Source organism: Pseudochaenichthys georgianus, chromosome 5 (assembly GCF_902827115.2).
Source record: "Pseudochaenichthys georgianus chromosome 5, fPseGeo1.2, whole genome shotgun sequence".
Classification (NCBI taxonomy): domain Eukaryota; kingdom Metazoa; phylum Chordata; class Actinopteri; order Perciformes; family Channichthyidae; genus Pseudochaenichthys; species Pseudochaenichthys georgianus.
In genome coordinates, this window is record NC_047507.1 from 36830752 (window position 1) to 36844245 (window position 13494).

Genomic DNA, 13494 nt, shown 5'->3' on the forward strand with positions numbered 1-13494 from the left:
GGTACAAATACTCTTTTTTTCATACTGTACAAAGAATCAAGAAAGATATTGGTTTAAATAAATGAAGTATTGACTTTAATACACTGATATGTATTCCATTAAACAATACTAAATACTCGATCACCTACACATCAGTTAAGTTGAGGGGTTTTTCCATGCAAAAAGTTACATTTAGATGTTAACAAGTACTATGATTTTGTCAGCTTTCTAATTTAATGTATTGAAGGCAAAGATATTTAACAACACATAGTGAGAACTGCTACTATTTATCTCTCAATATTGTCTGTAAAAAACGTGCTAAAAGTTATTCTTTCAGTGAGACAACAGAGCAAGCTTCTACAGTTGCACTACGTTTTGATAACAGTTACATATTATTTTGATAATAATATATATTTCAATGTTGATGAACTTCATACTGTTCATTCATAATCTGATTGCTCACTGTTGAAATAAAAAAAAACATTCCAATTACAAAATAATTATATCTACAGCCCCTAAACACACAAACACACCGCTTTCATAAATAACACACTTGTTCTGCAATAATATGTTTTATGTTTCCTGTCATTTTTGTTAGGAAAGGACATGCCTGAAAGACACGACATGTTCTCCTCCTCTGAGGGTCAAGAAGAACATCCAAGAGGAACATTAAAAGCTGATGTTATGAGATTTTAAGACCAGTACAGGACATTCACTAAGAAACTACTTTTATTGTAAAAACAGTCAGCTGATCGAATGCAGCTATTTCCACATCTACACTCCATCAGCTGATTATTTCTATTTACCTCACTTTATGAGCTTCACAACATGTACCTTGTTTTGCAACGTCACAAATAAATGGGGCCAATCTTCAGTCAGATGTGAATGTGTAATCTAACATTTTCAGTAAGAATAATGGACAAAAGGAGTGCAAATACAAATACAATTTATTGAAATGTGAACCAAAAGTTAATCAAATGTTTTAAATAAAAAGCACATATGGACAGAAGGTGTACACCTATTAAATGTATAAGTAAACACATTTAGTCAAATAACGTGACAGACTAGGCCTGTGCAGTTGGTATCAGCTATGCCCAGCATGGGCTCCTCCATCAGGCCTGGTCCTCCTCGCTGAGGAAAGACCCTCAGTCCTCTCCACACCAACAGACAGGACGTCCATCACACAGAGGTTTCTCCCTGAAGTCTCTGCTGCTCTCTGGACACCATGCTGTCTCAATCCGTCCACACTGAATATGAGAGGGGGGAAATGAAAATAATAAATGCTTTAGACAATAAGAAACATAAAGTTGACTGTTGAGTTGCTCAGTTTTTTTAGATTGTCAATACTATTACTGTATAACTAATATCTCAGGTTAAGAGGCACATTCAAATAAAGATTGGTCTTTAAATACATTTTGTCTTTTGAATTGTTTGTCTAAAGTCAAGGATCTAGAACTGGTACTTATTTTTAATGATACAGTCTGGTTATTATGCTGTTGGCCTCACAGGTAAGAGCACTAACTAGCTACCATCACATGTACCTTAGCTTGACTTAAATGTATTAAACGTATGGTTAAGTGATATCAAAATATAAATAACTAATGTCATGCAAACATATTAATATGTGCTTGATTCCAGTGTTGAATTTAGCACAATTGCATACAAACGTTAGGGGGTTTTAAGATTCTGAAGTATTATGCTAAAAACTCAATAACTTAGATTATTATTTATAGTTTTGCTGAATAGTTTCATGGCCGCTTACCTTAGAAACGTAAAATGCGACGGCAGCGTGCAGATGGGGAGCATGTTAGCTTAGCTTGGTAGCTTCAGCTAGCTCTGGAACTTCCAGCTGGGTGGCAGCAGGTCCCGCCTCGGCTCCGCCTATTTGCCCTTATTTGGAGCAGGCTGGAGAAGGCGGGAGTTGAACTCTGACGTCACTGTTGAGCCGTTAATGGCCGACTCCGCCTACTAAGGGCTTCACGGCAACTCTGCAGAATCCTATGGGTGACGTCACGGACCCTACGTCCATTTATATATACAGTCTATGGAGAAACCTCAGGGAGAGCAACAGAGGAGGGATCCCTCTCCCAGGACGGACAGACGTGCAATAGATGCCGTGTGTAAATTAAAAAGATAATACATTTGCAACATAGGTAGTCCAAATGTTTGGAAGTGCATGTGTGTATAATAGGAAGATGAATCCACGAGGATATCCATCCAGGACCTATGATCCAGGACCACAGCCACGACTCAAGATCCAGGGCTCGCGATCCGGATCCTGGCGTATATAGACACCAAAAAGAAAGACATTTGGGGAAGGGTTAATTGGAACATGAGAGTACACAGGTAAAGACAGAGAGAAGGAAGAAGTAAGATGTCCCCCGACAAACTAAGCCTATATCAGCAAAACTAGGGGCTGAATCTAATCAGCCCTAACTATAAGCTTTATCAAAAAGGAAGGTCTTAAGCGCACTCTTAAAAACGGATAGGGTGTCTGCCGCCCGAACACACACTGGAAGCTGATTCCACAAATGTGGAGCTTGATAAGAAAAGGCTCTGGCTCCCATTGTACTTTTAGAGACTCTAGGAACAACCAACAACCCTGCATTCTTGGAATGCAATGCCCTAATAGGACAGTAGGGTATAATAAGTTATTTAAGGTAAGATGGCGCCTGCCCATAAAGGGCTTTGTAGGCGAGAAGAAGAATTTAAAATGATATCCTGTGTTCTATATGGAGCCAGTGTAAGGCAGCCAGAACAGGAGTAATGTGGTCCCTTTTCCTAACTCTGGTTAGTACACGAGCTGCAGCATTTTGAATCAGCTGAAGCGACTTGACTGACTTCTTGGTACACCCTGATAATAAAGAGTTACAATAATCCAGCCTTGAAGTAACAAATGCATGGACTAGTTTCTCTGCATCGTTTTGAGGCAAGATATGCCTGATTTTTGCAATGTTACGTAAATGGAAGTAGGCGGCCCTTGAAATTGATTTTATGTGGGCGTTAAAGGATCAATCCTGATCAAATATAACACCAAGATTCCTTACAGCCTCATTAGAGGCCAAATTAATGCCATCCATAGTTAGTATATCTTTACATAATTTGTTTCGTAGATTCTTCGGGCCAAGTACAATAACTTCAGTTTTGGTCCTGTTTAACATCAAAAAATGTAAGTTCATCCACGTTTTTAAGTCCTTAAGGCAGTCTTGAATTTTATTTAGTTGATTAATTTCATCAGGCTTGATTGATAAATATAGTTGAGTATCATCCGCATAATAATGAAAGTTTACAGAATGATTCCTTATATATATATATATTGCCTAACGGAAGCATATATAATGTGAACAAAATAGGTCCGAGCACTGAACCCTGTGGCACTCCATGGCTAACTTTGGTTTGCGTGGAAGATTAATCGTTAACACGTACAAACTGAGAGCGTTCAGATCGATAGGACCTAAACCAGCCTAAAGCAGTTCCCTGTATGCCAACTAAGTGCTCTAGTCTTTGCAATAGGATATCATGGTCGATAGTATCAAATGCAGCACTGAGATCGAGCAAAACAAGAATAGAGACAAGTCCCTTGTCTGAGGCTATTAGAATGTCATTTGTGACTTCAACCAGAGCTGTCTCTGTGCTATGATGTGTTCTAAAGCCAGACTGAAAATCTTCAAATAAATCATTGTTTTTTAAGTAATCACACAGCTGTTTTGCGACCGCTTTCTCAAGAATTTTTGAGAGGAACAGAAGATTAGAAATAGGTCTATACAGATGTAGCACTCCAGATAGGACTCACATGGGTGTGTCCCAGTCAAAAGCCCAGTGGATCCCAGTGGCTGGGGGTGTTGCCAAATTGCTAGAGGGCAACTCCCTCCTGGCTGGTCTACCTGCATGTGCCATCCGACCTCTGCAGCTCATCCAGAATGCAGCGGCTCGTCTACATTTTCCCACACCACTCCGCTCCTCCGCTCCCTTCACTGGCTTCCGGTAACTGCTAGAATTCACTTCAAGACACTGGTACTTGCGTACCATGCTGCGAATGGATCTGGCCCTTCCTACATCCAGGACATGGTTAAACTGTACACCCCAGCGCGTGCACTACACTCTGCATCAGCCAAACGACTCGCTGCACCCTCGCTGCGAGGGGGACCCAAGTTCCCATCAGCAAAAACACGTGGGTTTGCTATCCTGGCTCCAAAATGTTGGAATGAGCTCCCGGCGCAGACTGAAAACTGGATAAAAGCGTCAGCTAAATGCAATGTAATGTAATGTATTATAATGTATTGTATTATTAAGTAATATCATACATTAACCCCATTATAGCAGATGCCACACTGAATGGATGAACACATTTATGCATCAATAATTACAACAGAGTATTTCTATATACAAGTTGTAAAAATACTTATATGTATTTAATATTAATAACATAATGATTAATTTCAGATGATAATACTTTTCAGGGTTAGGTCCGGTCTGACAGCGCTTTAAGCTCTCTGCTGCAGAGAATATCACTGCTCTAAACAAAGTCAAAAATCCTACATCCAAACGGAATAAATATAATTAATTATGATGAATACGTTAAGTCTTGTTCATAGTTTTTCGCTTTTATTAAATGTTTGATATTTCCGGCACAGACCCTTTCATACCGGCAATGCGCGATAGAAACAACAGAAAGTGCGACAGTTTAAATATGCCAGTGTTAATTTCGTCAACGAAAACTATGACGAAAAATGTTCGTCAACAACCTTTTTTACATGACCAAGACGAGACGATGACGAGCTAAAAATAGATTCTTGATAACGAAAACTATGACAATTGTATGCACATTATTTATTCAGCCGTTTGCCGTTTAATCTGATGGGAAATATATCATTCAAAAAATAGATTATTGATAACGAAAACTATGACGAAATGTGTTGAACTGTTGTGAACGATTCATCTCTTGAATGCTCTTATGCTGTGATCTCCCAATAATATACTACATTTAACACATGTATTGGTACCAGTAAAGGAGGTAGGGAAGTACCCAAACACAGTTAGAGCAGGAAATAACACCTGAGGGTGGGGAAAGAGCCATGGCTAGCTATCAAGCTAAAGTAGCTACCGTTAGCAAACCCGAAAAGAGTGTAGGCAACTGTGGAGTTACAGTCGCTAAGAGAAGGAGAGTTGTGAGGGCTTAAGCTGTAGTAACGTGTGATTACAACGTCAGGCAGTTGCCGTGATCAAGAGTCGTGTGGTCCTATATATATATGCATTTATTGTTTTCCTGCCCTAACTTTTATTTAATTGTTTCTCCTGTTTTCTTTATTTCTTTGTACTCCTTCATTTCTATACGTTTTTGACGCAATAATGCCGCTGTATTAGGATGATGCACGGGAGGGCTACTTTCCACAAGCTATGCTTCAGCCCTCCCACTTCTACTAATTGTGTTATTAATTCTAATTAAACTTTTTTTGTTTTTTGGATGAATAAAAAATAAATAAATAAATACTTTCAGCTTGGGGGCCCCCTAGTGCGGGGGCCCAATGCCCCCGCATAGTCCGCCTATAGGAAGAAACGGCCCTGGTAGGAACTCACATACTGTATTGTAGGGGACTGAGCCCTGTCAGAGCTGAAGTGGAACAGTAAAGGAATGAATACCCTAAGTTAAACATATTGCCATATTACAGGAAGTGGCCTTCAGTGTTGCACAAATTGAAATTGTGACTAGCGGATAGCACTAAACCAAAAGTTAAATGATCACCAGGGATTACAATTAATTTAGAGATACATCAAATGTCATGGAAATCTCTACAATAAAGTATTTGCCAACAAATGGCATGGAATGTAAAAAACATTTGTGTGATTTCATACAAATGAACTCACAAAGGTTATTATGATTCATCCTCTGAGCAACATGAACGGCTGTAAAAAGATTATTGGCAATCTATGCTTAGTCATTGAGATGTATCGGTTTTGATCATAGTGATGGACCAACCCAAAGATCCCTAAGAACGTCATTGCCTTAGAGACAACCCTTCGAAGAAGTAAAACTAGAAGAGTAAGATAAGATAAGATGTACTTTATTAATCCCAAGTAGAGTACAAAGAAAATGAGGCAGAACAAATAAAGAGACAGATGGAATATGGGAGATGAAGAAATAAATGAAATTGAATTAGTAAACTAATCTGGTTTTGAGTTGTAAGTCCAGATCAAATCAGACTTGCCGCTTTTTGTTTTCGAAACCACATGAGATATTTTTCTAGCCAAACTATAGGTTTAACAGTTTGCCCTAGTGCCATAGAAATAAGATTCAAACGCCTTTGGCGATAGTAATATTGTAAACGTCCAGGCTATTTGGTCCTGAGCTAACCAACACATTGAGTTTCCAAACCCACAGTTCCTCCCAAAATGATATCGGAACAGAATAAATAAACAAGATCAATGTTTAATATCTGTTTGCGGTGAATATGTAAATGAATAAACATATGGAATAAGGAATAAACATATGTTGTGATGGACAAATGCAGAATGAATCATAACTAGATATACTCAATTATTTGAGATATACAGACTAATTTGTAATGCATTTTCATGGATTAAGTATTTCACTGAATCTTTGCCAACCTGTAGGTTATGTGTTGGCCCTGGTGCCACCACTACTTCCACTGACTGGGTTAAACAACAAACACTATAGGATAATCCATTAACCGTAGTGTTAGATTACAATCACCAGCTACTTTGTCCTACTACTACTACTACTACTTGTCTGGCAGTGGCCAGTAAGTAGGGGCTTGGACTGTGTGCTGTATAGGGTCCCTGGTTCAAGTCCCCAACCAGACCTAAATATGGAGTGTGGACTGGTACTTGGAGAGGTCCCAGTTCAAGGGCTGTGGTGCCCTTGAGCAAGGCACCGGACATCCCCCTTCCCTACTCACTCCCCATTGCTCCCCGGGCGCTGTGCAATAGCTGCCCACTGCTCCTAATACTAGGATGGGTTAAATGCAGAGAATACATTTCACTGGGTGTGCTGTGTGCTCAGCATGTGTGACCATTAAAGAGGGTTTCATCCCTCCAATTCTATTTCTACATGGAGCCTGAGTTTAGACGTGGAGGCTAATCTGAGGGTGCTGGCATCACAAAGGAAAAGCAGGGGACCCAGGCATGCACCACGATTATGTTTTGCATCATCCTAATCCAGGTCAACACTAATAACATAAAGCTGCCTTCAAATTGATACGCAATTTGGTCGTTGCTCACTGCAAGGTGCAAGGTGCGTAGACTCTTTCAGTAAAAACAGCCTCTTAAATTGTGTTTCTCTGGTAACCTCCCCTGCTAGATTGCATCACTTTATTCCATTCTCATCTGACTGGTTGTGCGTTGAAAGGTCAGTGGTAAACAAAGTCAAAGTTGAAATAATAAGAGCTATGTACGCATCGTTTGGAGCAGTGCTTGAATTGGAATAAAAAAGGTGCCAGTACTCTAAATCAGCAACTGTTTCAAGTCAATTTATTTATACAGCCCAAAAACAAGTATTTGGCTCAAAGCCATAGTATATCCTATAATGCTGGTGGGTTTGTCTCTTTACTGTATGTTTTAGAAAGGCTCACTGTACTTAAACAAAATGACTCAGGGTGCATCTGAAAGTAGAGGGGGTGCAGTGGTAAAGTGCTATTTTTAAGTGGGGGAGTGGACCTGACACCCTAGGTGGGGGTCCGGGGGCATGCTCCCCCGGGAAGATTTTTTTTTTTTAATATTGAAGTTAGATGCATCAATCTGGTGCACTTTGAGAGAAAAATTAAGAGATATATGGATACCTCTCAACATCCATAATGAAACAACTGTAAACAGATTTACTTGTTCTTTATGGATATAACTGAAAGTAAAGCCTGACTCCTACTGGCGGCTGGTTAAATGACTCCTCGTCCCTGAGTACACTCACCATCTTTCAAAGCAAGGCAAGGCAAGTTTATTTATATAGCACCTTTCAGCACCAGGCAATTCAAGGTGCTTTACGAAAATGAAAGACATTCAGACAAAGGCATTTAAAAACAGTAAAAGATAATAAAATAAACATTAAAAGATAAAAGTTACAGTGCAGTCTAAGATATGAATAGTTCAATTCTTTCGGTTCTTGATTTGTTATTTATTCACAGAACCTCCCTTTGGAAATCCGAAAATTTCCGTCCCAATTGTTAATTTAGACTGATTGTTTTCACCATGTTATGCTCGCATGACATCCACAATCGGACCCTCAGGAGGGTGTACTAGCCCCCTACTCTGCTTTGCGTTCCATTTCAAAGTCTTTAAGCGTTACCTGAACACCCCGTGTTACCAAAACACTATTTTTCACCCGTCGGTGATGTGATACTTGTTCCTCAGTACAAATCACCCAAAAACTGATCGTAAACCCTGGCTACGACGGATTTCAGCAGGAAATGAGAGAGGGAATCCTTGTCCGGCGACAACAGCTGTCTTTTCGCACTATTATTAAGCCACGCTAACATTTTCGAAATGCTAACGTTATGTGATGTATTTTCTGCTCTAGTCTAACGCTGCGGCGCGTCATAGGTACGCTAAGCATATTTGTTGTCATGCGTCAATCAGGGCGGGACTGGGACAATAAGTCAGGCCGGGAATTATACACCCAGCCAGGCCACTACCAGTTTTTTGTGCCATTTTGCTGGATTTATTTGTCAATATTTACAGCGTTGCTGCCCATAGTGATAGCCCTCTAATTTAAATCTACTACCCAAAAATAAACATATGGAAATGGGTTACTATTTAAAAAAAATGTGAAAATCTATTTAGGAACCTATCCATGTGAACATATTGTAAGTGGGGGTGGACCTCAAATCCTATAGGGGGGTCCGGGGGCATGCTCCCCCGGTAAGATTTTGTTTTAAATGTTGGACTTAAATGCATCAATCTGGTGCATTTTGAGGGGGAAATAAAGAGACTACACCCATATGAAACAGAACTGTATACATTTAAATAATCATAAAATCAGTACATGGCCATAACCAATAACATACCATATCAAAACACATTGAAACTTGTTTATTTATTTGTTTTTGGTTCATTTATAGTTGTGAGTGTGTCTGTGCTCCTGAACCAGCCTCATCCGTCTCCCCCCTCTCCCCCCTGCTCCTCTTTGAGGCAGCAGCAAAGACTAGTTTTAGCTCTCAACACATTTATCTTACCTTTTTTCAGCTAGTTAACATTTTATTTTTATTATTCATGCATATTTTACTAATCACTACCCCCTCAAATTGAAATATGTGTTTACATAAATGGTGACCGAACCATTTGAGACCCACTGAGATAACTTAAGACTAAATTAACTATCTAAACACTCAGAGTAATTTACCTCAACTGAGCTGTAGTTATCAGCTTCTCAGTCTGACTGCAGAGGACTCTCCCTCCACCTTGTTGTTGAAACAGCTCCTTATATCCGTTAGCGCAGCTAGCTAGCACCAGATGCTAACAACAATACACGTAACCGGTGCGCGCACTTTCTCGGTCGCTCGCGCCACACATACACCAACACACACCCTCCCGAGCTTGAATGACACACAGAGACCAATCGAGGGCATTAGTATGATCTGTATGAAAGTGGCCATGTCGGCAGGCCACATCATGTAGACAGCCAGTCACCCTCTGTGAGGCAGAGTCAGACCCACATTTGCGCAGCGTTGCATTCACAATACATACGTATAAAAACAAATCCTCAGGCCAGCAGGCCACTTAACAGGCCAGGCCATCGGGAAACCTCCCGGTCCTCCCGATGGCCAGTCCGGGCCGTCATGACGTGCCGCCGGCGGCTGAGTACTGGCATTTTAAGAAGTGCCGGTACCACATGGGTAAAAAAAGTATCAGAAGTGCCGGTACTGCGTACCGGTGAGTACCGGCCCAATTCAAGCACTGGTTTGGAGACATATTAGAGTGATGACCAACGCTCAGCACTACGGCCTAATCGGGCAGATTTAGTTGACAACAAGCTTAATGGGGACCCCTAATTTAAAGAAATAGGTGGCGCCAGACAGTGTCCTGAAAGAGAGAGGGGGAAGACACCTACGCACAAACAGAAAAGTTGGAAAAAGGAGAGGCAGAGAAATGTAAAAAGGTCAAAAGTTCCCACAGAAGGAGAAAGAATTAGAGGCAGAGAAACAGGTGTACAGAGAATATAAGGGATGTTAGATATAAATTAGTATCTCTCTGCAACCATAAGCTTACCACCTTTGCTATAATATTTCCTCATCTTCTTTTTTCTCCTCCCTTTGGTCTGATCACATTTCCTCTCATCCATATCTATTGTGGGGGAAACTTCTGAAGCAATTGGAGCCAGGACTCAGACACGATGAGAGCTGGAGCTTTGATGGCAAACACTGATGGTTTAATTGGAGCTTCGGCCGGAGAACTCACAAGACATGTCACGGGCCACGGTTTGACCACACGGTTGAGATGCCACAATCAATTCTGAAGAACTCTACCCCAGACCCGTGTTTGAGCTAGTTCAGAGAGAATAATCAACATTGTGCATAACAAGATAGAAAAATAACACCTCTATCAGCTGATGCCAACAGGCAGGAACAGGGAGACAACATTCTGAGAGCACCAGCCAAGGTTACAGGTGCGTGTGCTCAGTCAGGACAGTATGAACTGATAAACTGGGTCAAAGTTATGGGCCTTGGGAAATATATCCCCAACATCTATCATCATAAAACCTCGGTGTTCCTTCCTTTCACTTCTGTTCTTCTCATCTAATGTTTTTCCTTTTAATGTACACCTTCCACCTTTCCTCTGATTTGTTTACCTAATGTTAGCTCTTTCCACCAATCTCTTCTCAGCTCCTTTTCTTCCCTCCTCTCCTTTCAATCTTTCTTCCCTTCACTCGTCTCCCCTGTCCTCTAACAACTTCCTCCCTTACCTTATTCTCTCGTCTTCTCTCATCCCACTCCATCCTATTTCCTCCTCAGAACATTTTCTCCCACAGGAGGCGGCGGGAGCTAATCCCAAAAAGCTGTTTTGAAAGGCGGCAGAGACGCAGCATCCCTCCATTTCACAACAGACAAACACCCACTAACCTAGCACCATGGGTGTTTCTCAATGTCGAGGAATAATAACTGCATAATTTCAGCCAGAGGGAGGGGAAGCAGGGCTGCGGAACAGCAGAGTGGTGAGTGAGAGCTGTCATCTTCCCTTTACAAGTTTCAAAAATGTATTTATCGTGTGATTTTGGAAATAAAAGTTTCATATTCTGAAAGCCAAGACTTTGTTTATTTAAAATCAAACAAAACACCCGAACAACTATTTTTTTACTCAAATCCACGTTTATTTTGAAATGAGCTGTTGCAACTTCCGACTGATTTCGATAGAGCGGGTCACATATGTGTAATTCATGGCACAATTCAAACGGGATCGAAAGATAATTTCTCTCTCGCCATTGACTAAAATACATATTTTTTTCGAAATAAGGTTCCATGGTGGTCCACCGGAAAGGGATGGACTTCGGCTCTCTATACTGATCAACATCCCACCCCTCCTGTGACCAATGGTTTGTCTGTATCTGTATTCAGAGCCAGTAAGCAACGGACTTTCACAATAATCATATGAATTAAAGAAATTAAATAACGATTAAATAATAATAAATAAATGTTGGCATTAATAATGAATGAGTTAAAAAATTAATTAAAAATTCGATTGGCTCTAACGGTTAAAAAGAGATGTCAATCATCAAAATCGAACGAGGGGGGCCAGAGATATGGAAAATGCACCCAAATGACCCCAGAAGTGGGTCTCTTTTTCTAAATCTCTCTAAAAAGGTCAATTTTCACTTGTTTTGCATCAATCTTGATACAGGGTACTTATTATATGTTATAGTTTGGATTCCTAAAGCTTTTAGTCAACTATCTTGAAATTCAAGGGCGGTTTTCCCTATAAGTAATGTTTAAGTTGTTTTTTTGGATGGACACTATAATTTACATGTTTTTACTATGTTCAATCTGAATTTACTTAAATAAAAGAAATCTATACTGATTCTGACTTTTCTACATCTAACTCACAGGTGTTTCATTGCTTTGAGAAAAAAGATTATTAATTGAACCCTTTTAGAAGTGAATATATAGTCATTTGTTCTGGGCATGTCATTTTCAAGCCTGAAACCTGAAAAACAGGCTCAGGCCTTAACAGGTTAAACTAGCTAACTAGCTTACATTTTCTCTAATGCTAACATTAGCTATAGCCTAGCCTTTCTAATTTATCTTCATTCACTTCAGGGTAGAGGACATTATGTTTCCTCATAATCAACTCTTACATTATCCTCCTCACTGATAAGCAAGGGTTACAGATTCATTTTAAGGAACATATTTGAAGGAAAGTGTTTCTTTCACGCATTTAAAATGATCTGTTCGTTAAGTCATGTGGAAATAGAACGCTTGGTTTATCCTCGATCAACCACACTCATTTCAGTGTAGAGCATCAAGGAATGAAAGGAATTGAGCTGTGCAAAAAATTCTCTTTTGTCTTTCAGCCTATTTAGTTCAGGCAGAACTTGAATCAAAGACAAAAAACTTGACTTGACGGCACACAGGCAAATAAAACGCTCATAAAACTCTCTGGCTTTGTATAATTATCATCACCCTCTCCCCTGACCAGAGTCATTACAGATCTATGTGTGTGTGTTACTGTTTGCTGTGGAAGTACTTTGGGGATCCCCGCTATGAAAATCCGGACGTAGCACTGAGTGGGCAGAGGAAGCTCACTCAAGCCTGCAGCTATAATGAGGCCTTGTAATAAACAGATAACACTGTTTGATTCTGCTCTGCTCCTCCATCTCAACTCCTAAAGCTCCCTCTTTTTATTTTTAATTGCACCACACGATTTGGAATAACTGATCCTTTTCTTCAAAAAAAGAAAAGCAAAACATCTCCCACGGCGGCTGAGAACAAAGCAAAAACAGGCTTCAGGCTTTCGTTTCATGTTTTAATAAACTCATAAAGAGACATATTTAGAGTCAAACAACAGGGAGACATATTGCCTCCCAGTGTAGGAGAATCTCCTCAGCATGAAATTGTTAAATGTGTTCTAAATAAGGTGGCGATGAAATGTAAAATAACTGGCTAGTATTGGGGATGGCTCAGGCAAATTAAAGAAAACCTAATGAAGAGAATTGGTTAGGACAGGAGGAAGAGGAGAAAAAAAAGTCTAGCTTAGTCTCCAAAAAGCTATGTTTCCCATACAACATAATTACATTGTCAACTACTTTCCAAGCTAGGGTATTTTTTCCAGAGATTATCTTTAGAAAAAGACTGAAGACAGGAATTCATGAATGCAAGGTGGTTTATTGCAAGAACATAAAAAACAAATTGGGTCAACATAACTTTTTAATATAGTCCTGGAAAGTCTGTATATGGAGGAAAGTATACTTGGTGGCAGGGGCGGACTGGCCATCTGTAGAATCTGGAGAACCACAGAACGGCCGGTCGTCAAGGGCCGTTGACGGCCGGCCGGCCCTTTAAAAAAAATAGTTTAACG